Here is a 25,295-nt window from a genome sequence, read left to right as displayed (position 1 = left end):
CACAGCCTAGGTAGCAGGTCCCTGGCAGGGGTGGCTGTAGAGTCCCAGGTGTGATCTGAGGGCACTCTATGTGGAGTTGAGGCTGGGCACCCAGTTACAGCAGCTCTCCCCTTCAAAAAGGCTAGACCTTTGAGGACAAGCTGGCCTCCTGGTACTGTTTGCAATGGTAGCAGAAGCTGCCTAGTTAGGCGAGCCTGATTAGCCTGCCCCTGAAGGTCCTATGGCATCTGTTACACACACACACACACACACACACACACACACACACACACACACACACACCACCTGACCACACACTCCTCTTTTACTCTCTCACTCACTCACTCAAGCTCTCTCCCTCACTGCTTCATTCTTCCTGCCTCTGTAGTTGGGTCTGGGGTGTTATTGATCCGTTTGTGGATGGAGTTTCTTCTCCAGGTGTCTGGTTGTGTGGCTTGCTCTCAAGCCCCTTGGCCAGACACGATAAAATTCACCTCAACAAGACACAACACAAAGGGAACTATTCACAAATATACACACAACACTAATAACCCCAATATAAGTGACCACCTGAGAAAAGAGAGTTAAGGGAGAGAAAAGAGAGCACAAATGATATTGAAGAGAGAGAAAAAGATAAGAGATAAAAGACAAAGGAAGAAAAAGAAGAATATATATATATATGGGTAAGCACCACAGAATCAATGGATAAACAAACAAACAAACAAACAAACAAACAAACACCAAACACCCAGCAAAGAGGGTTGGGGCAGAATTTGTAGAGGCTGAGCTTATATACTGAAAATAAGATTAAGAATTAGATGAATATGGGGAGGACCTCAATTTAGTATTGAGGAATTAGAAAGAGAATAATTGGATAAGAAGAAAGACAATGAGAAGAAAATAATAATAATAAATTTATCAAAAAATGATTTCAAAAATGCTATAAAAAATTAAAAATAGCAAATAAAAATAAAATATAGTGATGTAAAAATAATGTGAAAAGAAACAGAAAATAAAGCAACAAACAAAAACAGGAAAATCAGGAAAAAAGAAGAAAAGAAGAAAAAAAAAAGAATAACAAAATAATAAAAAAATAAAAATAAAAGCGAAAAAAGTGAAGTGTCGTTCCTTTGGCTGGCTTATGATCCCAGTCATCTGTGTTGTACTGTTTCTCAGTTTCCCGTTGCTGGGTCTGAAGATTTCTTTGTAGGCCAGTTCCTATGACCTCTCAGGGAGTATTTAGATTCCTTTGTGTCATTCATTGTGGGATCTGGGTGTGGCTGTATTGGTTGCCTGGAGCCTGGAGGGAGGGGCTATCTCTCAGGAGAAAATGGCAGTCCTGGCTCAGGTATGACTCAGCACCAGACTCACTACCTCCTCTCCTGGACTGCCTACTCTCCCCAGATTCCACAAGTCCACACCTTCTCCCGCACCTCAGCCACGGGTAAGTGTCTGTATCCAATAGGACCTATGAACTAGGTTCAGTGGAGAAAGGCACAGGCCCCAGAGCGGGGAGGGACTGCATCTCCACAAGCTCCTTTCTTGCTGGCACTGCTTGGTCCGGACAGCCCTTCAGGGCTGCCTCTGAGCTCAGATCCAAAATCCAGAATCCAAGGTCCAAAATCCCCTACCTCCTGCAGTCCTGTTGACCCTTTTTTCATAGTCAGAAGCTTTGCCTGTCCTCAGGGACGCGGCTTGGCGCTGTGTGGTTTCTCCCTGACCCTTTGGGCACAGAGGTCCGGCAGACTCTCTTGCCTAGATCCTTGATTTTACCTTTATCCAGGGAACCTCTGTTCTTTCTGGCTGCAAACTGTCTCACCAGCTGCGTCTCCTTTGCCAATTCGGGCTGAATTCCACTCGTTTTGGCCGCTTATTCTATTTGCTCCGGGACAAGGCTCAGGACACGTCCACCTATTCTGCTGCCATTTTGTCTCTCCTATAGCTAATAATATTGAGTCAATATTATTAGAAGCTAATTTTTATAAATACATAATATCATCATTCACATAGAAATATAAATTAAACACTTGCTTATGTTCTATCTGTGAAAAGTTAACAAACATAGCAAGTCTAATTGCAAGGAAGACTGCAAATGTAGCTTAGATAGGCAACCACATCTCTGACTATTGCCAAAGAAGATGGGGAAAAGGGATTTTGTTTGATAGCTAGCTATCTCTAACAAATAGCCTCCTGAAACTCATAGTCTTCTGGAGGAGAATGATAATTACAATGCAGTGTAAAACAAGTACAATTATGCTATATGCATATAGTTTATTTAAGCAAGTCAAAAGAAACCTCAGTTTCCTAAGTATCATGTGAAATCTCAGTTTCTCAAAATTTGGTCCTTGTCCCATGGTAGCCTCTGATAAAGTTTTCACCTGTCTGCAGTGATGTGAGGAAAATTAAAGTTCTCATAAATCTACATTATCTTAATCAAAAATCTGTTTTTTTTACTTTGAATTTATACCCTTCCTATATTTTTCTATGAACATTTCCTTTTATGAAATGATGCTTTCAGAAGACAAGTTGTTTGTTTTGAATGTCTTTAATTTAATTTTGACTCCCTCCCTCCCCCCCTCCCCCCGTTTCTACTAACACAAACTTTAACCTAAAGTGCAATTGTATGAGCTTCAAACTATGGGCAGAGAAATATAACAATCTGTGAATGTCTGAGACCTACTCGTATTTTCTGTATTTTTTTAAATGAAATACTGTGTTTTTGAATGATTAGAAGAAATATAAAATGTATTGGCTCAATATTATTAGAAGCTAATTTTTAGAAATACATAATACCATCATTCACATAGAAATATAAAATAAACACTTGCAAAAAATGTCATTTAGCTCCTTAATCAATGAGGAAACCAGTAAGATGTTAAAACCACTTTACAGGAGATTTCAAAGAACACATATGTTTGGGCCATCCCAAAAGCTGAAATACATTTACAAAACTAGTCAATATCCACAATCCAGTAATCAGTTGCATCCAAAGAAGATGCAATACAATTCATTTATATTTCTATAGATTAAAATAATTTGCATTATTCATTGCTATCATGTTTCTATAATTTATAGAACTGTAAATAGCTTGAAAAGACAATGAAAAGTGGAGTTAACTCAGAAGAGCACTCTGAACAAGACACCCAGTGATGGTTCTTGTCCATTTCCAAGCCATTCATAATTTTTCCTGTCAGTATAAAAGGGCTTTGATGTTTTTTGTTTGTTTGTTTTATTCATTTTGACATATCTTCCCTATGTTTGGCCTACTCAGAATTTAATCATTTTAATTTATTGTGAAAACACTTGACTCCTTATTTTAGGAGTAACAAACTATATATTGTTTATTACAGTGTTTAATATATTGTGGATGCCCATAAATTGCTATTAGTAATAGTAGTTGTAAATATAATATTTTTTCACTATAATATATTTCACTATAATAGAATTAGAAATTATGATGCAGTAATCAAAGCAATGCTTGTGAAAAAAAAATAAGGTCCATCAACATAATGAAGAATCTGATTAGAAGGGCAATCTGTTTAAAAAATCTTCATTGTTTGGGTTTAAGTCTTCTGCCCGGATTTTTACCTCTCAAAAATAAGTAAACCTCTATTCTCAAGGATGGTATCTCTAGAAGCTCACCCAATGTCACTAATTATTTGCCTGTTGCAAGAATACAAAGCATTCATTAATGCTACCAACAAAGGAAGAGAGACAATAAGAAAATAGTGTGTGTTCTAGGAAAATGGAAGAGGTGGGGTAGGGCGGATGTTGAAAGGCAAGTCTATAGAGGGTTTACTTGGAAACATGGAGAACACTAAGCATTTGGCACATTAAACTAGACCAGCACCAAAAGCTGTGGAAGAGGATGGGAAAAAGGCTTTGAATAACCTGTTTGCTTTCTTACTCTAGTGGTTTTAAACTTTTAAATCTCAGATCTTGTAACTCTCTTAAAAATCATTGAGAACATGGATGAATTTTTTAAAAATGTGAATTATATCTGTTGAAATTTGTTATAAAAAGAAATTAATGTATAAAGATTAAATGTTTTCTGGAAACATTTAAATTTTATGCATCTACTCATTTGAAAATTAGCAAAATAAACCCATTACATGTAAGCTGAAGTAGCATTTTTATGAGAAATAACTATTTTTAAATACAAAAAATTATTAATGTGTGACATTAATTTTATAATAATATGAAAACTATTTTGAAAGGTTTTGTGTTTTTTTTTGTAATGTCTGCCTTCTAAAATAATTCTCATATCCACTTTTGTATTGATGGCATAAATAAAGAAAATCCCACCACACATGTTTAGGCATCTATAAAAGAGTGGTATCCTAAAAAATCTTTGGACCCTCCCCACTGGGGTCTCTGTATCTTATTTTGAGAATGGCTGTCCAGTTCATTTATGTCCACACTCTTCTAGACAACACTAGCTTCTGTCTTCACTCTCCTCTAAAAAGCTTCCTTCCTAATTTATTGAAAATAAATAATTTCTACCTACCTGCAATTGTGTTCATAAACTCTTTTCCTTCCTTTTTCTTTCAGATGAAGTAGCTGAGCTCCTTGATCATGACTGTTTGTTTGGGTCCTAATTCTCACATCTATTGACAATTCAAGGGCATTACTTTAGCAATTCTCCTATTCATATCCATCATCGTCATTTATTTTCTCTAATACATAACTCCCATCCACATATATTCATAGTGTTGATTTTATAGTATTTTAAATAAGATAAAATAAAAATCTATAATGAGTCTATATTCCTGTCCACTTACTGCTCTATTTCTCTGTTACTATTAGGGCAAAACAGATTGTAAAATGTGCTTCTATTCATTTCCTCCAATTTATCTTCTTTTATCCTCACATGAACCATCTTCAATAAATCACTGTATCCTATTTCTCCATAAAACTGCAACTATTGTGGTCAAGAGTGGCCTCCACTTTCCTAAATTTAATGTTGATTCTCAATAGTCATCATATTATACTTAGAGACAGCATTTGATGGTTGGCCACTTCCAATTCCTTCAATCATTTTCTTCATTTGGTTTTTAGGACTCCTCCATTATTTTTTTCTTATTCACTTACCTCTTATCTCCAGTCTCCTTGTTGACTCTTCCTATCTATTCTACTTATATATTTGGTGTGTCTCAAAGCTCAGTCATCAGAATTCTCCTGTTTTGCATTTATATCCATGACCCTGGGGATATAAATTCAGAGTCAAATATCCAAATGATAATCCATAAATCTACTTGAATGTCTACTAATAAAAATTTACATATCAAGAAATATTATATACCCTCTTCTGATTTATTTCTTCTAATTTTCGCCATTTTTATAAATGTCACCCCATCTTCCAGTTATTCAGGTAAAAACTTTTATTTTTTACTTTCCTTTTTTATCATACCCCATATCCAATCACTCAGCTAACTTCCCTCCCCCTCCTTCTTCAAAGTTGCTATTCTGGTCTAAAGTACCATCAGATATTCTTAATAATCCATTGGGATTATTTTTTAGCATTCTAACTGACTTTCTAAATTCTGCACTTGTCCTCTTACACTCGAGTCTCAAGTTAGTAGATATGACACTAAGATCACTATAAAATCTTCTTAATATTTTCTGATTCTATGGAGATTAAAAGCTAAAGTCCCCCCAAAAAACCAAAAGGTCCTACAAGTTCTATTCCTCCTGTAACTTTCTGGCCTCATTTCATATCACTATCTCCAGCCACACTGTCTCTTTGCTGTTCTGAAGCATACCAAGTATGTTGCCAACTACCTGATCTGCGACACCCTCATGAGTTACCTTGTCCTTTCTAGTTTTTGATCAAAGGTCACCTCCTCATTGGAAGCTTCCTTAATCTGTCTAAAATTACAACTTCTGAAGTTACCTCTCTTCACTGTGTTCTTTTTATCTCTATCATTTATTATCAAATATCATTTTATCTCTTTTTTTACTGCTTTCATTCAATAAACATTTATGAGAAAAATGAGTCACTCAACATGTCTGGTCCCTTCTCAGTAAGCCAGAACTATATCAATATAAACCCGTTGACTTCTGAGAGAGAAACTCATTGGAAGTCAGACACAATCATGGCCAAGACTTAATAAAGTCATTATTTTGGTGCAATTCAAACATAATTACATTCTAAACTATGCAGGAGCTCAGAAAATAGCCTTTCTAAAAATATTGCTTAGAGAATTTTAACCTAGTCATAAAAGAGTCAAAATTAACAATATAACTAGGAGGGACTCTTACTATAGAGAGGCTGGGAAATGTCTATAAAAATACACATATTTTAAATCAGTTATAAATAATTGATGTAATTGATAGTTATAAAATGGAAGGGGAATAAGAAAAGCAATCTAGAATTATAGCTAAACTAAAGTAAAATACTATAAATATGTTGATAATCTTAGGCTATTTTTTTCTTTTTTAAAAGTCAAGAAAATTAGAAGAAAAGGATAAAATTATTAAGAATATATATTAGGAAGAGTAAGGGAAACAACATGCAAAATACAAAAGATTAAAACTTGTTTGCTTTTTACTTTTGATAATTAGGGAATTTTTGTAATATAAGTACGTATTTTATAAGCTTAGAGAAATGATTTTATACACTTATTAAATCCATTTAGAAGATACATGCTAACTACATATTGACTAGATAATTAGACAGAAATATAAACAAGTAGCATCAAAGCATAAAGATACCAATATCTCATTTCAAAAGAATAAGGGTTTTAATTTCCCTCAGGTTATATAAAACATAAATTCAAATCATATGCTACTTACAAAAGAAGCATTAAATCTACATTATGCATTAAGGTTGCAAATAAAAATATAGAACATGACTTATCAGAGAAGTTAAAAATACAACAAAAGAAAAAAAAGTAATAATGGTAAAACTATTATTCTACGTATCGGTTTCCTAGGGTACAGCAACAAAACACCACCAACCAGGTGTCTTCGGCAACAGATGGTCATTGTCTCCCCGTTTTGTAGGCCAGAAGTCTGGAATGAAGGTGTGGGCAGGGTCACGTTATCTTGGAAGTTTCCAGGGAAGTATGTGTGCTAGGCCTCTCTCCTAGCTCCTGGAAGCCTTGGGCTTATAAATGGCAGTCTTGCCGAAACCGGTTTGGCTCAGTGGATAGAGCATTGGCCTGTGGACTCAAGGGTCCCGGGTTTGATTCCAGTCAAGGGCATGTACCTTGGTTGCGGGCACATCCCCAGTAGGGGGTGTGCAAGAGGCGGCTGATCGATGTTTCTCTCTCATCGATGTTTCTAACTCTCTATCCCTCTCTCTTCCTCTCTGTAAAAAATCAATAAAATATATATTAAAAAAATAATAAATAAATGGCAGTCTTATACTTGTATCTTTTCGCATGGCATTCTCCCTCTGCATGCATGTCCGTTCCCAACTTTCCCATTATTACAAGGACGTCAGTCATGTTGAAGTAGGTAGGGGTCTGTGTCGGGGAGTAGAGCCAATGGTCTATTTCTAAATAGGCCACAGTATGAGGTACTGGTGATTAGGATTTCAACATAAGAATTTTGGAGGGATATGATCCAACCCTTAACATCCCACAACATAAAATTAAGTAATACATTATATGAAATGAGAAAATAAAGTCATATTAATCACTATAATCCATAGTGAATATGTGAGTGATAATTGTGTCAATGAATATAGTAAAAACATTTAAAAACAACACATTTGGCACCAATGAAAACTTTAAGGAAAGAAATTAATTGGGATATGTTTAGCAAACATCCCTCAATTTATGACAAATAAGGAAGTTCAAATAGAGAATATCATAGATAATATAAAAATAAAGTTGACTAATAGATATATAATCAAACTACTTGACTACAAATGAAATAAATATTTATTTTCAGGATCTACTGAACATTTTAAAAATATGGATCATGTGTTAGGTCATAAGAAAAATAATAATATGTATATGATACCAGTATGTCCTAAGCTCTATTCAAGCAGTATCTCTGTATTCTTCACATTATGTTACATGGAACAAAAAGGTTACAAAAGTTTAAAATTTAAAATCTGCCCTCAGCATATTTTTTAAAAAAATTGGATGAAGGACAAATTAATTATGTAATAATAGATTAGCAATGAATTCACAAGTTATCTTATAAGAAAAAAAAAAGGCATTGATTTTAATTCCCGAGGATATTTTCCCATTGGTTTTTAGAGAGAGCGGAAGGAAGAGGGAGAGACAGAGAGAGAGAAACATCCATGTGAGAGAGACACATCAATTGGTTGCCTCCCACATGTGCCCTGACCAGGGATCAAGCCTACAACTGAGGTATTTGCCTTTGACCAGAATCCAACCCCAGACCCTTCACTCCATGGGTTGATGCTCTATCCACTGAGCCAAACTGGCTAGGACTGGCATTGATTTTAAGAAGTAAATAATAAATGCTGCAAATCAATAATAAAAGTATAAACATTAAGCAGAAAACAGAAAATAAATAGAACAAAAATACAAACTAAAATAGACTAATGTCTTAAAATATGCTTTAAAACAAGAAACAGAGATAAATAAATATGTAAACAAACATTGACCATATTTAAATAAATATTTTAAAATTTATGCATTTATAACATAATTGAGTTGATTTGGGGACTTTTTGTTTATTGATTTGAAAATTAAATGTAATGAATGCTTTGTAAAATAGAATAACTAAAATGGACTTTCTTTGTCAACTTAAAGTGACCAATAATCTTGGAGAAAGTTACTTGTACAGAAGATGATGGACCAAAAGAATATCTTATGGTGAGGTTTTTCACTCTTTTGATCATGATTATTATGTTATAATGTGTTTTAGAAAATGAAGAAAATATGAAAAGACATACAGAGATTCCTTTAGCTATACTAAGCTTTATACAGTTTGAAAAGATATAATAAAAAATATCAATGATTAATGTCACTCTCTTATTATTGTAAACTAGAGGCCCAGTGCACGAAATTCGTGCATGGAGGGGGGTTGTCCCTCAGCCCAGCCTGTACCCTCTCCAATATGGAACCCCTTGAGGGATGTCCGACTGCCTGTCGGATATCCCTCTCACAATCCAGGACTGCTGGCTCCCAACTGCTTGCCTGCCTGCTTTCCTGATTGCCCCTAACCACTTCTGCCTGCCAGCCTGATCACCCTCTAACCACTCCGCTGCCAGCCTGTTTGCCCCCAACTTCCCTCCTCTGACGGCCTGGTCACCCTTAACTGCCCTCTCCTGCAGGGTTGATCACCTCCAACTGCCCTCCCTTGCAGGCCTGGTCCCTCTCAACTGCCCTCCCTTGCAGGCTGGGTGCCTCCCAACTGCCCTCTCCTGCTGGCCATCTTGTGGTGGCCATCTTGTGTCCACATGGGGGCAGGATCTTTGACCACATGGGGGCAGCTATATTGTGTGCTGCAGTGATGATCCATCTGCATATTACTCTTTTATTAGATAGGATAGAGGCCTGGTACAGGGGTGGGGGCCAGCTGGTTTGCCCTGAAGCGTGTCCCGGATCAGGTGGGGTTCCCTTGGAGTGTGGGGCGGCCTGAGCGAGGGGCCTGTGGTGGTTTGCAGGCCGGCCACCCCCCCCCCCCCCGGCAACACAAGGGGAGACCCTGGTATGTGGAATTTATTTTCCTTCTACAATTGAAACTTTGTAGCTTGGAGTGGAGCCAAGCCTGGGGCTCCCTCCGAGGCCCGCAGCCATTTGTGTTGGGGTTATATTTGAAACTTTGTTGCCTTAAGCAGGTGGGCCCAGCCAGGGTGTGCAGAAAGCTTTGCTACCCCTGTTGCCAGCAGCAACCCTGGCCTGCTCTCTCAAGCTCCATTCTGCCGCTATTTGTTTGAATTTGTTTACCTTCTATAATTGAAACTTTGTAGCTTGAATGGAGGCTTAGGCCTGGCAAGGGCAGGTGGAAAGCTTGGCTTCCTCTGTTACCTAGGAAACCTTGCTTTCTGTGGCTGTAGCCATCTTGGTTTGGGTTAATTTGCATACTCGCTCTGATTGGATGGTGGGCATGGTTTGTGGGTGTGTCAGAGGTATGGTCAATTTGCATATTTGTCTATTATTAGATAGGATGTGGGCATTCTAAATAAACTACTAGCACCCCAAAGGCAGCAATACATTTAACATAATTTTGCCTTTAAACTTTTTTGTTTTGTTTTGTCTGTTCTATATTCCTTACCATTACTTCTGTTAACAGTGCTCTGCTTTGTTTTAGAAAATTTTCTTCCTTGTCATGTGGACTTTTTTGAAGTTGCCAAACAGCACTCCCTACTGTTATCACAAGAATGAGAAAATGAAGAACTTTAGCTTATCAGACTATTTTATTCTTCCTGTCTCACATTTTCAGTATGTGTCAATAAATTTCCTCCATTTTTTTTGTCTTCTCTTACGATTATGTGTCTGTTTCATGAAAACAAAAAATATGTAAAATATTATAATCCACCATAATTTAATAAGATTTATCCTAGAATTTAAAGTTTTTAAATTAGAAATCAATTATCAGAAGATAAATAAGAAATATCACCTCAAGAACCAGAATGTCATTTAATAATCTTTAATAATATTAACAGATATAGAAATGCAGGAATGCATAATTATTTCATTAAAGCTGTGTAAAATATGGCCTTTAAGTCAAAATCTAATATGAAACTTGATGGTGCACAAAAAGTTATACTCATTAAAACCAGAAGGAAAGCAAAGATGTCTCTAAATGCTATTATTTTTTACATTATTCTAGAATTTGTGGTTAATGCATGAATATGTTAAACAGATATCAGAGAGAAAACTCTTAAAAATGAAAGGATAAAATTATAATTCTCTAATGTCACAGTTATATATCAAGAAGCTCCAGAGGGTCAACAGACAACTATTAATTTATTTAATAAGAAAGTTTACTAAAAGTTAGATATATGATAAATATATTTGTAATAATATCTCTAATCTTCTGAGTCAGGGATAAGTGTCTGTGGGAGGTGCTACGGGTCGCAGGGTGTGGATAAGCCTTTGCTTTAATATCCAAATGATAGATAGTGAGAAACCATCATCCATATTAAAGAGAGTCTCCTCCACCCAGTATTCCTGAGAATGCCCGAGGATGGGTGTATTTACACATATCACAGAACTACCATAGAAGAGCCCACTCCCCCCAACAACTTTGGCCTTTCGGTAAACAGTTCTCCAAGTTGCTACAGCTCTTTCCTGCTTTATTATCCTTCAAATTATTCTCTTAATTCCTCAAATTACAGCTAAATAAAGGCTACCCTGGTTTAACAAATTTTGGCAAATGTTTGAGGACAACATAAAAGAATTGCCATGCATATCATCCTATATAATAAAAGGGTAATATGCAAGTTGACCCTAAGGCAGAACAACCTGGAACGACCAATTGCTATGACATGCACTGACCACCAGGGGGCAGATGCTTAATGCAGGAGCTGCCCCCTGGTGGTCAGTGAAATTCCACAGAAGCCGGCTCATGGCTGCCAGTGCAGTGGTGGTGATGGGACCCTCTCCAGCCCCCAAGGGCTCCTGGGCTGCCAGAGGGATGTCTGACTGCCAGCTTAGGCTCAATCACCTGGGGAGCAGGCCTAAGATGACAGGTGGACATCTCCCAGGGGTCCTGGACTGTGAGAGGGCACAGGTTGGGCTGAGGGACCCCCTCCCCAAGTGCACGAGTTTTCGTGCACTTGGTCTCTAGTCTATAATAATAAAAGGTTAATATGCTAATTAGACCGATGTTTTACAGACGTTTTCCCTCTGATGAAACTGGGGCCAGAGGAAAGCCATCCCAGGTCACAGGTGCCTATTGGTGGCCCTAGAAAAGCAGCCCAGGTCCTGTAAGCCTGCGGGCGGCCAGAGGAGGGAAGCAGCCCGGGTCCTGGGTGCTGGAGGGAAGCCGATGCTGGCAGCCAGGGGCAGGAAGGCCTGCTCTTGCATGAATTTTCATGCATCAGGCCTCTAGTGAAATCTGAAAACCAGATAATCAGATCTAATTCCTCTTCTTTCCACTGGCTAGAACCCTTCCCAAGAGCTCCCTCTCCACTTGGATTTTAGCTGAGTTGTAATCTCTTTTAAAACTCTCTTTCTCTGGAGGCCCAGATTCTAAGAAATCAACCTCCAGAAGGATAGCCCCCAACTCTAGCCCTGCCCAAAACAAAACAGAATGAAAGAAAAAGAAAAATACATATAGCTAATAATCTTATCAGAGATGTTCCTGTGTTCTGAATGAAGATCTAGTTTATTATTAAACAGAATTCTTAATAGGTCAATCAAAAGCATCAGTCTTTGGACATCATCCCATATTTAAAACTTCTTTTAATTTACATAACTAAAAGGCTTGTTAGTACAGTCACTCTAAAAAAAGGAAAACATGCCTCAGAAACAAAGTTAGCTTCTGACTTTAGATTTTCTGAAATTTATTTTTAGAGAGATAGAAAGAGAGAGATCAAATTCACTTCCCAAATTTTACTTCATATTCAATATTTATTGTTTTATTTCAGACCATTAAATTGTGTTACAGAATGCATCTTTATTCTTTTTTAAAAATAAATCTTTATTGTTCAGTTTATTACAGGTGTTCCTCTTCCCCCCCCCCCATAGCTCCCCTACACCTGGTTCCCACCCCTACCATGCCCTTACCCACTTCCCCCCACTGTCCCCGTCCATAGGTTTAAGATTTTTGTTCAATATCTTCCTGCACTCCCCACACCCCCTTCCCCACAAGAATTGTCAGCCCACTTCCTTTCTATGCCCCTGATTCTATTATATTCACCAGTTTATTCTGTTCATCAGGTTTTTTATTCACTTGATTTTTAGATTCACTTGTTGATAGATATGTATTTGTTGTCATCTTGTTGTTCATAATTTTTATCTTTACCTTTTTTTCTTCTTCTTCCTCTTCTTAAATAATACCTTTCAGCATTTCATGTAATACTGGTTTGGTGGTGATGAACTCCTTTAGCTTTTTCTTGTCTATGAAGCTCTTTACCTGACCTTCAATTCTAAATGATAGCTTTGCTCGGTAGAGTAATCTTGGTTGTAGGTTCTTGCTAATCATCACTTAGAATATTTCTTGCCACTCCCTTCTGGCCTGCATAGTTTCTTTTGAGAAATCAGCTGACAGTCGTATGGGTACTCCCTTATAGGTAACTAACTGTTTTTCTCTTGCTGCTTTTAAGATTCTCTGTTTGTCTTTGCCCTTGGCATTTTAATTATGATGTGTCTTGGTGTGGTCCTCTTTGGATTCCTTTTGTTTGGGGTTCTCTGTGCTTCCTGGACTTGTAAGTCTATTTCTTTCACCAGGTAGGGGAAGTTTTCAGTCATTATTTCTTCAAACAGGTTTTCAATATCTTGTCTCTCTTTTCTTCTGGCACCCCCATAATTCGGATGTTGGTACGCTTGAGGTTGTCCCAGAGGCTTCTTACACTATCTTCATATTATTGGATTCTTTTTTCTTTTCCAGTTCAGTGTTTTTTGCTTCTTCGTATTTCAAATCTTTGACTTAATTCTTGGGATCCTCTAGTCTGCTGTTGGATCTCTGTATATTATTCTTTATTTCAGTCAGTGTATGCTTAATTTTTGATTGGTCCTTTTTCATATCCTTGAGGGTCTCACTAAATTTTTCGGAAGTTTCTAGAAGATTCTTGAGTAACCTTATAACCATGGTTTTGAACTCTATATTCAGTAGTTTGCTTTCCTCCTTTCTTTCATTTGTGACATGTTTCTTTGTCGCTGTATTTTGGCTGCTTCCCTGTGTTGATAGAGTGGCCTTGTGTACTAGGTGTCCTATAGGGCCCAGTGGCTCAGCCTCCCCAATTACCTGAGATGGACACTCTTGGTGCACCACTTTGTGGGCTGTGTGCACAGTCTTGTTGTAGTTAAGCCTTGATTTCTGTTGGTATCACTGGGAAGAATTCATCTCCAGGTCAATTGGCTGTGAAGACCAGCTGTGTCTACAATGGGAGAACTGCTGTGTCAGAGACACCCTTATGGGGCAGGACTTGCTTCAGTGAGGCTTTGGTGCTCACTGAGTCTGCCCCTTGAGTGTGTCACTTATGGATGTGAAGAGTTGTAATCTGGTATGGTCTCACACTGACCACTGGGTACACTGGCTATTGGATCTCCAAGGAGGTGCTATTTAGCCTCTGCCTGAGGCCACCCATCAGGAGCTACAGAGAGGTCTGCAGATTCCTCATCTTTGTTTGGGGTTTGGAAGTGCCCAGATGAGGCCCATCTGTGAAGCAATGCAGGCTGCTGTTTCAGGGCCTTAGGCTTTCTTTTGGATGCTTTGGAGCTCTCTGACCCAGCTGCCGTTTGTTAGGATTTAGGTTGCAAGAGGGACAGGCCATTCATATTCAAAAGCCACTGTGCACAGCTTGGTTGGGGTTGTAAATTGGGTGGGGCGGGTCTCAGGGAATCACCAGAGTGGAGCAAACACCAATGGCTGCCAGTCCACCCTGCCCCGGAGAGGTCCCCGGGTCTCTGTGTCCTGTGGCCCCGTGCAGCAACAATGATCACTGAGAGAAAGCCACCCTTGAGTTCCTGCCAGATGCCAGACAGTCCAGTTTCTCCCTGTATGAGTCTGGGTCCCCAGAGTCTTACCCGGAACTGGAGTTCAGAGCAATCAGGAGCTTGTATCTCTCTCTCGACTGATAAAAGAAACAATAGCGCACCCAGTTGCCAGCCTGTTTCGCACACGCCTCCACACCTCCGCACCTCCGCACCTGCTACCCGTCTCAATGTGCTTTTTTCTTTCTTTCTAGTTGTAGAACTTCCACTCAACCAGGTTTCCCATGGTTCTGGATGATATTTGTTTTGTCTTTTAGTTGGAGTTTTGATGTGGTTGTGAGAGGCAGCAAGTACAGGTGTTCACCTATGTTGCCATCTTGGTTGTTCCACTGCATCTTTATTCTTAACAAATTGTTGAGGACCAAAATATTTTAAACCTAATGCTCTCTTAAATCAATAGTTTATAAAGAAAAAATCCAAACTGTAGAAACATAGTTACATATTGACAAGTAATTGACACACTGTGTTTTATTGGGTCCACATTTGTGAACATCAGTCATGTTAGAAGAGAGAGCTCTCGGATACTAATTTTACTGGTTCTTATTCATGAAAATCATCTGTGACTTTGGTTCAATCCTTATCCTCTTGGGAATTCTACCAAATGTTTTCATTTTCTAAGGTACATCTAAGGGAATGTAGGAGGATATTCTATGTTACTTTTATTTATTCCCTGGATATTTATCATGGTTATTTTCAATCTCTTATGACTTGTGTTATTCACTTAGGCTAATAAATCTGCAAACATTATTACATTAGTTTCTTTGAAATAGGTATATTTAGGTGGCCTCAGTTTAAAAGGGTTCAAAGTAAAGATACATTGGATTAAAAATAATATCAGCAAAATATATTGCAGGGCTTAATGAAAAACAACATTCGTTATCAGTCAGGATCTAAGAGGAAATCTCATGGTTGGACAACAGCTCTGATAACCCAGCAGCATTTTTGGAAGTTGGTCTTGAAGAATGGAATTTCAATAGGTGTTACTGAGATGAGAAGGCTTTCCAAGTGTTAGGGAGTATTCAAGTGTTATGCTGAGTTCAGATCCTGAAGGGCTTTGTACCATTAAGTTATTGGTGCATAATAAATTACCCCAAAACAATATGTTTTTATTATTATATATAATATTTTATCTCATCACGATGGTTCTGCTAATCTAGTTCTGTTGATCTGGACTAGATTTGGCTGACTTCAGCTGGGCTCACTCATGAATCAGTGATTAATATGTTGATTGGGGCTGACTGGTTTGCGATGGCCTCACTCACATGTTTAGTGCTAGGAAAGCTGTTGGCTAGGACAATGGATACGACTGGGCCAGGTGTTTCTAACATCTACTAGCCTTATTCGTATGTTGGTATCAGGGTATAGAGAGAACAGAATCATGCAATGTCTCCCAAAGCCTGGATTTGAAATAGGCAAATCGTCACTTTTAGAACATTCTATTTGACAAAGCAAATATAAAAGTGGAGAAGTATTTATTTCTTGATGAAAGGAGCTACAAAACCACGTAGAGAAGGTTTAGAGCCAAAGAGGGTGAAGACTACAACCATTAAGCTACCAACCTATCATAGACAAGAAATAGCAAATTAAACTATGTGGTATGACTGGGTAATGGAAAGTTATTTCATTTTCCCATCTGAGGAAGGAGGCGTAATCAGAATTCAACTTTTGAGAGTAATGGGAGCAATAAAAAATTAATTGGAAGTGGAGATAAACTGAAAGCAGAGAAAACAGTAGTAATATTTTCAATTACACATTAACATGATAATCAGAACTTGAATTCAGTTTGTGTTTAAAAGGAATAGAAAAGCTGAGTTGTAGAGGTATAATTGACCAAAGCATAGGCCTTCAAATAAGAAGAGAGAATAAAACCACTTCAAAGCTCTTGCACCTTGGGATTCCTTAGACTTTTTAAACATGAAAGTCAAAAAGAAAAAAGAAAAATTAGTTTTGGACAAAATGTAATAGGACTGAATTCAATCATGTAGCATTTGATTTTTTTTCCTTTGGTGTGGGAGAAAGTACAATTCCTGCTGGAAATCACTGGAATCAGTTAGTAACATAACTCTAGAAGCCCCTTACAAGGAGTAAGTCCTCCTACAAACTGATATTCACTCCTATTCCCTTCCCTTTGTTATTTTTTCTCTGAATGGGGAAATTCATACTTTCCCTTTATGAGTGCTACAATCACTCATTATTCTTCAGGGTATGCTCCTGTAGACTTTCAAAATTAGATTATCCTCTCGAGGAGAAAAATAAATCTATGAACGCATTGATTGAGGAAGAGCCAAAATAGTCTCAAAATCTATATATTTTCTTAAACCAGAATTTCTCCATTTCCTTACATTTATCCATAGCTACTTCTAGAGGCAATTTAACTTATTTTTAAATCTGTACTCCTTCAACAAGCACCATATATTATTTTTAAAATTATTTATGTCATAGGACTTAGAGGACAAATAATATAATTTCTTGAATTAGTTTAAGATCTTAACATAATTTATATTTTATTTTCTTAAAGAACTCTAAATTCAGTCTTTCTTTCTTAAGTATCTAATCATGTGTGAAAACAATAACTAGCATTTATTGTGTGATTTCTTTTTTAAGGATACTATGGGTTGAATTGTGGGTGCCCAAAATTCTTATCCTTATAGCCCTAACTCCTAATATGAGAGAAAGTGATTTTATTTGAAAATAGCATTGCTACAGATGTAATTAGTTATGGTCATTAGGATGGGCTCTAATCCAACATAACTGATGTCCTAAAAATACAAAATTTTGATACACAGACATGCACATAGAGAGAACATTATGTGAAGATGGGGGCAAATCGACATATGCAAGCAAATGAATGCCAAAGATTGCCAGAGAAACAAATAAGCTAGGGGAGAAAAATGAGACAGAGTCTTCCTCATTATCCTTAGAAGGGGCTGTCTTTAAGACTACAACATAGAAACCCTGCCTAGTTTCAGCCCGCTGACTTGCAAAATTCAAACTCAAGGCTGCAACATCAACAATTACCCCAGTTTGCCAAAACCGGTTTGGCTCAGTGGATAGAGCGTCAGCCTGCAGACTGAAGGGTCCCAGGTTCGATTCTGGTGAAGGGCACGTACCTTGGTTGCGGGCACATCTCCAGTGGGAGGTGTGCAGGAGGCAGCTGATTAATGTTTCTCTCTCATCAATGTTTCTAACTCTCTATCCCTTTCAATTCCTCTCTGTAAAAAATCAATAAAATATATTTTAAAAAAAAGAGAAAACAATTACCCCAGTCTGCAGCCTTCAGACCTGTGCTTCAAATTTTATATATGCCAGTCTCTACAATTGTGCGAAGCAATTTCATAAAATAAGTGTCCCTTCTCTCTAGAATCTAGAGTCTAGATAGATAGGTGTGAGATACATAATTGGAAAATTATCTCTGTATCTATCTATCTATCTATCTATCTATCTATCTATCTATCTATCATCTATCTATCTATCATCATCTATCTATCTATCAAGAGATTCTGTTGGTTTTGTTTCTCTGGAGAACCCAGAGAGTAATACCAAGGAATTATGCAATAGCTTAATGAGGAAGTTATAATCTCTCTCATTTTATATATGACTAAAGGCCCAGTGCACAAAAGTCATGCATAGGTAGGATCCCTAGGCCTGGCTGGCAATCAGGGCCGATCTGTGGGGCAACCGGTGGGGCGATTAGGGGGCCTCTGCTGGCACCCACATTGGCTGACCTGGGGCCTGCAGGCTGGGGCAACTCTTGCATTGAGTGTCTGCCCCTTGATGGTCAGTGTGTGTCATAGCAACCAGTCGTTCTGTGGGTCGTTTCGCTCTTCGGTTTGCATATTAGGCTTTTATTATATAGGATGATACTTAATATTTGGTAAGTTTGGGAACTTGCTCAAAGTCATACAGCTTGAAGTGACAAAAATATTCAAAGTAAGGTCTTTGACTCTATAGCCCATTATTTTATGCACTGTGATATTCAATAATATGCTAATTCAGGTTGTTAGAAAAATCAAAATTCAACTCAATAAATCTGAAGATCTAATAAGATTTATTCAATGATTCATGAATTGGGAAGCATTCAGAATCTAGCAACTAGAAAGGAGCTCAAAGATGCTGTACAAAATGGAAGGCGTATATAGGCAGAAGATAGTGAAGAAAAGGTAGTTTCTGTAAGCACATAGAAACTTCATTTCTTTAATATGAAATTTTCTCCTTTCTTTTCTTTTGATTCAAACTGTTCTTACCCAGCACCCTGACTCACCTGCCTCCTTCTCCTCTGCATGTTCATTTTCTTATTTATTAAGCCCTCAGCCAAGGTCAGCCTTAAACAATCTTAGGAACAAAGCTTTGGGTCTACTGACCACAGAGACAGAGTTTCAATTAAACTAAAGATAACATCTAGCCTTCAGTTGTGTTTCAGCTCCAGACCTAGAAAAGCGGTGAAACCAGATGAAGCTACACCATGGCTGACATCAGGGCCAGATGCACTGAGCAACCACCCCCTACCTGAGGGCCAACCAATCAGTGGAGACCATGACCCTGACCAGGACCCTAATGAGACAGGAGTTAGGGAAGGGAGGGGGTTCATGGAGAGGAATGCATACATGACCATTGGAGACAGCTCCAAGCCACCAGTTTGTTTACAATAATGTTACAAAATAAGGGGAAGAAAAGAGGGGGGGCGGCAGGTGAGCTTTGAAACTGTGAAACTGATACTATGCTGGGAAAAGGGGGAAAGTAGCCAATTAGGAAAAGCACGGGGGACATAAAATAAGGAAGGGTCCAATTAGAAAGTGGGATGAACAGACAAAGAAGCTGCTAGCATTTATAAACCCTTAAACAAAGAGACTTACAGGGTCTCCCATTTTGGGGACCCCTCCCCAGCAGGTTCCCCTTTGGGGACCCCTCCCTACTTGGGAGTTTGTATACACTTACAATCAATTTCCACACTTTTGCTTAAAATCCTTTGTCTGTGAAATTTATTCTTCAAACCTCGTGAGACAAGAACCCGAAGAGTTCCAGCTTGCCATTCGGAGTATCACGAACTCCCTAAGTCACCATGATTAATGATTTTCCCCTACAATGGGAAAACCCATCCCTTGAAAGCCATCTGGGAGCCAGGTCTTTGAGCATTAGTTCACCTGTGACCCCTTGGTGTGGGCCACTTCATCAAGTAATAAAACCTTACTTTCTTTGCTGCAAACCCAGTTTGCATTTGATTAGGCTCTTATGTGCACGGGCAAACAAACCCCTTTTGTCTGGTAACATTTTTAGCAGAGTGGAGTATTGCAGGCAAGGTCAACTTCCTTTGGGGAAGGACTGATCTATCAGGTCGATTACCTCACTAGTGCTGACCAGGTAATGTCAGATTGACTGATTCAAGGTCCAATTTCTGAAAGAGGCTAAAACGGTAATTAAGTCTTGGTTTGCTGTTGTGGGATCTAGCACAAGTGACTTCATTTGAATCCTGTTGTTACTTCTTAACAATTTTTTTTCCCATTTATTTTTATGCGACTTGAGGGAGGGTATTTCCCTGTTATTCTTTCAGTAAATTGATAGAAACTGCAATTGCATTTTTCAGAACACATACTTATAATTTCAGTAATGTGCATGTTGAGAAGATGCAATCCTTAAAAGATATTTCAGATATTTTGTCGAACAACTATCATTAAAATTAGTCCTACTGTGAACTCCTACCTGGTTCCCACACATGCAAAGGTAGAAATTATTCACAACCTCACTTCAGAAATTCTTTATGCTACCCACATCAATCTCAAGGTGAATCCTTACAACCTTAGCCTCTATATTTTCTGTATTCAACTTGGAAATATTTTTCTTTTATGTATCTAAAAATATATACTTATGCCCTAAGCCTTTAGTAAAAATTAAGTTACTTTTTCAATTGTGATTTACAAAAAAAAAAATGTATAATTTGAACATTTGAATGACCAAAATGTATTTTTCATATATATTTGGTCTTCATCCACAGTCCCTGGCTCACTGCTCAAAATATCCCTTGGAATTTCCTAAGTGATACGAGCAAGGGAAGCATCTTTTGTTATAATATTTGGCCTTTTGTCTTCAGTTTCTGAAAATACTTCAGAACCATAAAGGTAAAACGGATATTTTCTCATTCATAACAAGGCTCTTTCCACCTGGACTGGGTTTATGTTAATGAGGTGACTTTTAGAAAGCACCTAAGGAAGGGGAACCAATCATGAATAAAGAGCTCGAACTCAGTCCCACCCCCTGTTACGGGGAAGAAGAGAGGGGCTAAAGGATGAATTAGTCACCAATGGCCAATGATTCAATCAATCATGCCTATGAAATGAAATCTTAATAAAAACCCAAGAGGAGGGTCTTCTGGGAGTTTCCGTGTACGCCATTCTGGGCCCCAAGCTTCATGAGGATAAAAGCTCCTTGGTTGCAGACCTTGCCCTATGTATCTTTTCATCTAACTGTTGACCTGAATCTTTTAAATCCTTTGTAATAAAATAGTAATCTAGTCAGAAAACAGGTTTCCTGGGTTCTGTGAGCCATTTTAAAAAATTAATCAAACCCAAGGAGGAGGCAGTGGGAGTTGCCACTTTATAGCTTGTCTGTTAGAAGTGCAGTATAGTTAGCAACCAGGGCTTACAATTGGTGTCTGAAGTGGAGGATGGGTCTGTAGAATCTGATGCTCTCCCTGGGAAGATAGTGTAAAGAAACTGAGTTGAATTCCCCAACACTTTGCTAATGTCTAAGAATTGCTTACGCACAAACATGGGCACTCAAACACCCACACATTTGTACATTAATCCAAGGTTTTCAACACTTGGAAGAAAACTTTCCAGGCACAGGTAAGTAGGCATTTCAGATAACACAAAGAGGGACCAGATAATAAACTCAGTTTTATTTGAATGTGTAAAAGTTAATGAAAGCCAATCAGAACACATTAAAATGAATTGCATGTAAAAAAAGCTGCACCTTATCCTCCACACTTTTCAAATTTCTTTTGTTATTTTTATAGTCATATTTTTTTTAAATATATTTCATTGATTTTTTACAGAGAGGAAGGGAGAGGGATAGAAAAAACAATGAGAGAGAATCATCAACCAGCTGCCCCCTGCACACCCCCTACCAGGGATGTGCCCGCAGCCAATGTACATGCCCTTGACCGGATCGAACCTGGGACCTTTCAGTCCGCAGACCGACGCTCTATCCATTGAGCCAAACCGGTTTCGGCTATAGTCATACTTTTAAAAAAAATTCCATTGTGAATGTGAAAATTGACTCCCTAAGATACACACACAAAAAAGTGTAAATATCTGATATTAAGCTAGTCCCTTCAGGACTTTCAGATTTGGGTCCGAACATGTCTACTCCAATACACTTATGTCAACCTTAGAAAGTAATTCAACCTTCTTTGAATCTCAAAGTGTGTAAAAAAAAGGGTGGGGGGCAGATAATATAGAAAACATTAGGTTTTATGATAATTAAATTCACAAACATCATAAAATACAACTTCAAGTGAAAAGGCTGACTGAACAGATGTGGCAAAATGTAGTTTTGCTTATAAGCACACACACAAATGTAACAGCAGCTGAAAAAAATGTAAATAAATACCTGAGATTTCTGGTTCATGACAAAAATGACAAACCAACACAGTATGCTGGTGGGTGTGTGTGTGTCTGGAGATGCCAGTGAAGAAGTGTGAATATGTGGGCTTCAATAATTATAGCATATATGTGTGAAAACTCTCAAGGATAAGATGGCAGGGGCAACCTAGTCCACAAAGGAAACATAATGCATGGGAGAGGGGGCGAGCTTCCATGACTTGGGGGGTGAACAGGCAGTCTGGAGTTTTTTTTTTTTGTGGTTTTTTTTTCTGTTCATTTTCTCCATTTTTTGGCTGTCCCCACATCACTGAGGATTAACAAACAACAGCCACAGCAGAGAGCCACAGTCAACGGGGGTAATATCAAAATCATGTCAAGGGTGGCTGGGATTAAGAAATGATAAAATCGATTGCAGGCTGACTACCCGGACCCACTCAGCTCTTCTCCTTTCTTCCACTCACACCCTGAGAATTCGTCAGTCAAGGGAGATAAAGCATTTTAAGAAGCAGAGTGCTCAGGGAGCTGATACTCTGTGTAACACCCAGCCACATGCATGCCACAGGAAGAAAGAAGAGAGAAAGGAACAGGGGAATGGATTCCATCTGGGTGAGGCCAGGGTCGATGGCTGTTTCACTCAGCCACTTTAAACTGCAAGGATGTCTAGGTAAGCGCATTTGTTTCAGATTGACAAAACTACAGTTATCAACATCAAATGGCTTAAAACAGCAAAATTATTCTCTCACGGTTCTGGAGCCAGAGTCCAAAATCAAGGTGTCAGCAGGCCATACTCCCTCCAGAGGCTCTAAGGGAGATTCAATTATTTTCTTCTTTTAGCTCCTGGTGATTGCAAATGTCCCTTCGCTTGTGGCCGCATCACTCCAATCTTTGCCTGTTTTCTCATTGCCTTCTCTCCTTGGTGGTTCAAATCACTCCCAGCCTTCTTACAAGGATGTATATATGGAGACATTTACATGGAGGCATTTAAGGACCTCCAGGGTAATCCAGTATAATTTTCCTCACCATCCTTCACTTGGTCACATTTGAAAATACTTTTTCCAAACAAGATTATAATAACAGGTTGCCAGTTTAGGGCCTGATATTCAGGGAGGCCATCTTTTAGTAGATCACAGTGAGTACTGACATCCAGGCAGATTGTTGTGCTGAATCAATTTCGGTTTCTGTCAATAAGAAAGGGGAAGAACATGAATATTCAGTAAACAGCTAGAAACTACCAATCATAGGCAAAAATTATAATATAAAAAATAGAATTTAAAGTAAACAACAGAGAAACCAAGATGGCGGCATAGGTGAAACACCTAACCTGCAGCCGGGCACAACAATTTCAAAGGCACAACTAGAGGTCAGAACGGACATCGCCCAGAACCACAGGAGAGCTGGCGGACTGAAATGCCCACAGCTGGGGGGAAGGAGAAGGCCACGGGGACAATCGGGGGAGCCGTAAAAGCCTGAGGTATGGAGAAACTGGCGGAGACACGAGCACGCGCGCCTGCGGGGAGGATGGAGCCGGAGAGGAAGGGGCGGCTGACGGCCTGGCCGGCGTTCACTGGCAGGAAGGAGATAAAGGCTCCGGAGTGTGCTAAGCGCCGGCTCCAACTGCACTGAGCGCCAGTTCCGGGCGAAACCCTGGGAAGCCAGGCGCAGGCTGGGGGAATGAATCTGGGCTGTGGGGCGCAGGCACAGAGGAGCGGGGGAAGGCAGAGCTCCAGAGGCGCGCACGGGAAGGGGCGCAAAGGACGGACTGTTGCCTGCGCCACTGAACTGCCCTAGCGGGAAGGAGACATAAGCTCAGGACCGTGCTGAACCCCAGTTCCGACTGCACTGAACCCCAGTTCCGGGCGAAACCCTGGGAAGCCAGGCGCACGCTGGGGGAATGAATTTGGGCTGTGGTGGCGGAGGCACAGAGAAGCGGCGGCTCCAGACGCGTGCACTGGAAGGTGCGCAGAGGACGGACTTTTGCCTGCGCCACTGGGTGGCCCTGCTGGGAAGGAGAGAGGGACGCCAGACTGCGCTGAGACCCAGTTCCAACTACACTGAAACCCAGTTCCAGGCGAGAATCTGGGAGTCCAGATTCATTAGGGGAGGGACTGGACTGTTTGGCAGTGGGCGAAACTCCAGGGCGCGTTTCTCTCAGAGGTGTTTGCAAGGAATACAGAGGGACACAGACACAGGAGCCTCATAGGGCGGGGCTGACAGGAAGCCAAGGTTGTAGGCTCCACCCTGTAGCTCCGCCCCAGCCAAGCTGAGCAGAAGCTTTTTCCTGCTGAGTGCCTCAGGTAGTGGCTGACCCACACTACATTGGAGACCCAGAAACGAGGGCATCTAGTGGTTGGTGGGAGATGACACCAGATTTCAATCACTTGCATAAGGGAGGCATTCTAGAGGCAGACTCAGTGAGCGCCAAGGCATTGCTGCATCAAGACCCGGCCCACAAACATGTCTCCTGCACAGCAACTCTTCCTATATAGACAAAGAGGGTCCTCACGGCCAATTGGCCTGGAGGACAATTCCTCCCAGTGACACCAACAACAATCAAGACTTAACTGTACAAAGGAGGACCAAGATGGAGACATAGGGCGGCAGCCTGATCGTTGCCTACCACAACAATATTGAGACTACGACGGGAGAGCAGAGCAGACACCAGCCAGAAAGACCGGGGGGCTGGCTGAGCAGATGCTCTACAACTAGAATAAAAGAGAGGGGTACGCAGGATGATGCTGATGCCGGTGACCCAAAGTCCACACTTTAAGAACTATGGCTCAGGCGACACAATGGTGGCCTGGAACGTGCTCGGCGCAGTTCCCCCGGCGGTCTCCGGCTGAGGGGACGGCTCCACTCGCTGCCGAGCACGGACAGACGAGCCCCTGGGAGACATGGGGAGGGAGACTCCGTGCTTGCTGACCTCCGAGTCCTTCAAGAATCTCAATGCCCCGAAGTGGCCAGGTGCGCACGCTCAGCGACTGGCCACCGTTGCAGACCCAAGGGCCGACGCAGCGACACCGGACCAGCCCACCGCCGGGCACCGGGCACACCGGAGCCTTGCCGAGCCCGCCGCCCAACGAGTTCTGCGGCAGCCGCCCTGGAGCTCTGAGAAAATGACCGAAGGAAT

At 39.9% G+C, this 25,295-nt stretch overlaps 1 long non-coding RNA gene across 1 annotated transcript; it reads left to right on the top strand.

Annotated features, from left to right (window-relative positions):
• Positions 1–1,334: 1,334 nt before the first annotated feature.
• LOC129149617 (uncharacterized) lies at positions 1,335–10,355 on the top strand. The gene is made up of 3 exons (XR_008556488.1): positions 1,335–1,423; positions 8,715–8,777; positions 10,219–10,355. It is a non-coding gene; the product is annotated as an uncharacterized LOC129149617 (long non-coding RNA).
• Positions 10,356–25,295: the final 14,940 nt, after the last annotated feature.

The sequence above is a fragment of the Eptesicus fuscus genome, chromosome 7 (assembly GCF_027574615.1).
Source record: "Eptesicus fuscus isolate TK198812 chromosome 7, DD_ASM_mEF_20220401, whole genome shotgun sequence".
Taxonomy (NCBI): Eukaryota; Metazoa; Chordata; class Mammalia; order Chiroptera; family Vespertilionidae; genus Eptesicus; species Eptesicus fuscus.
This window is presented reverse-complemented; position numbering and strand designations above follow the sequence as displayed.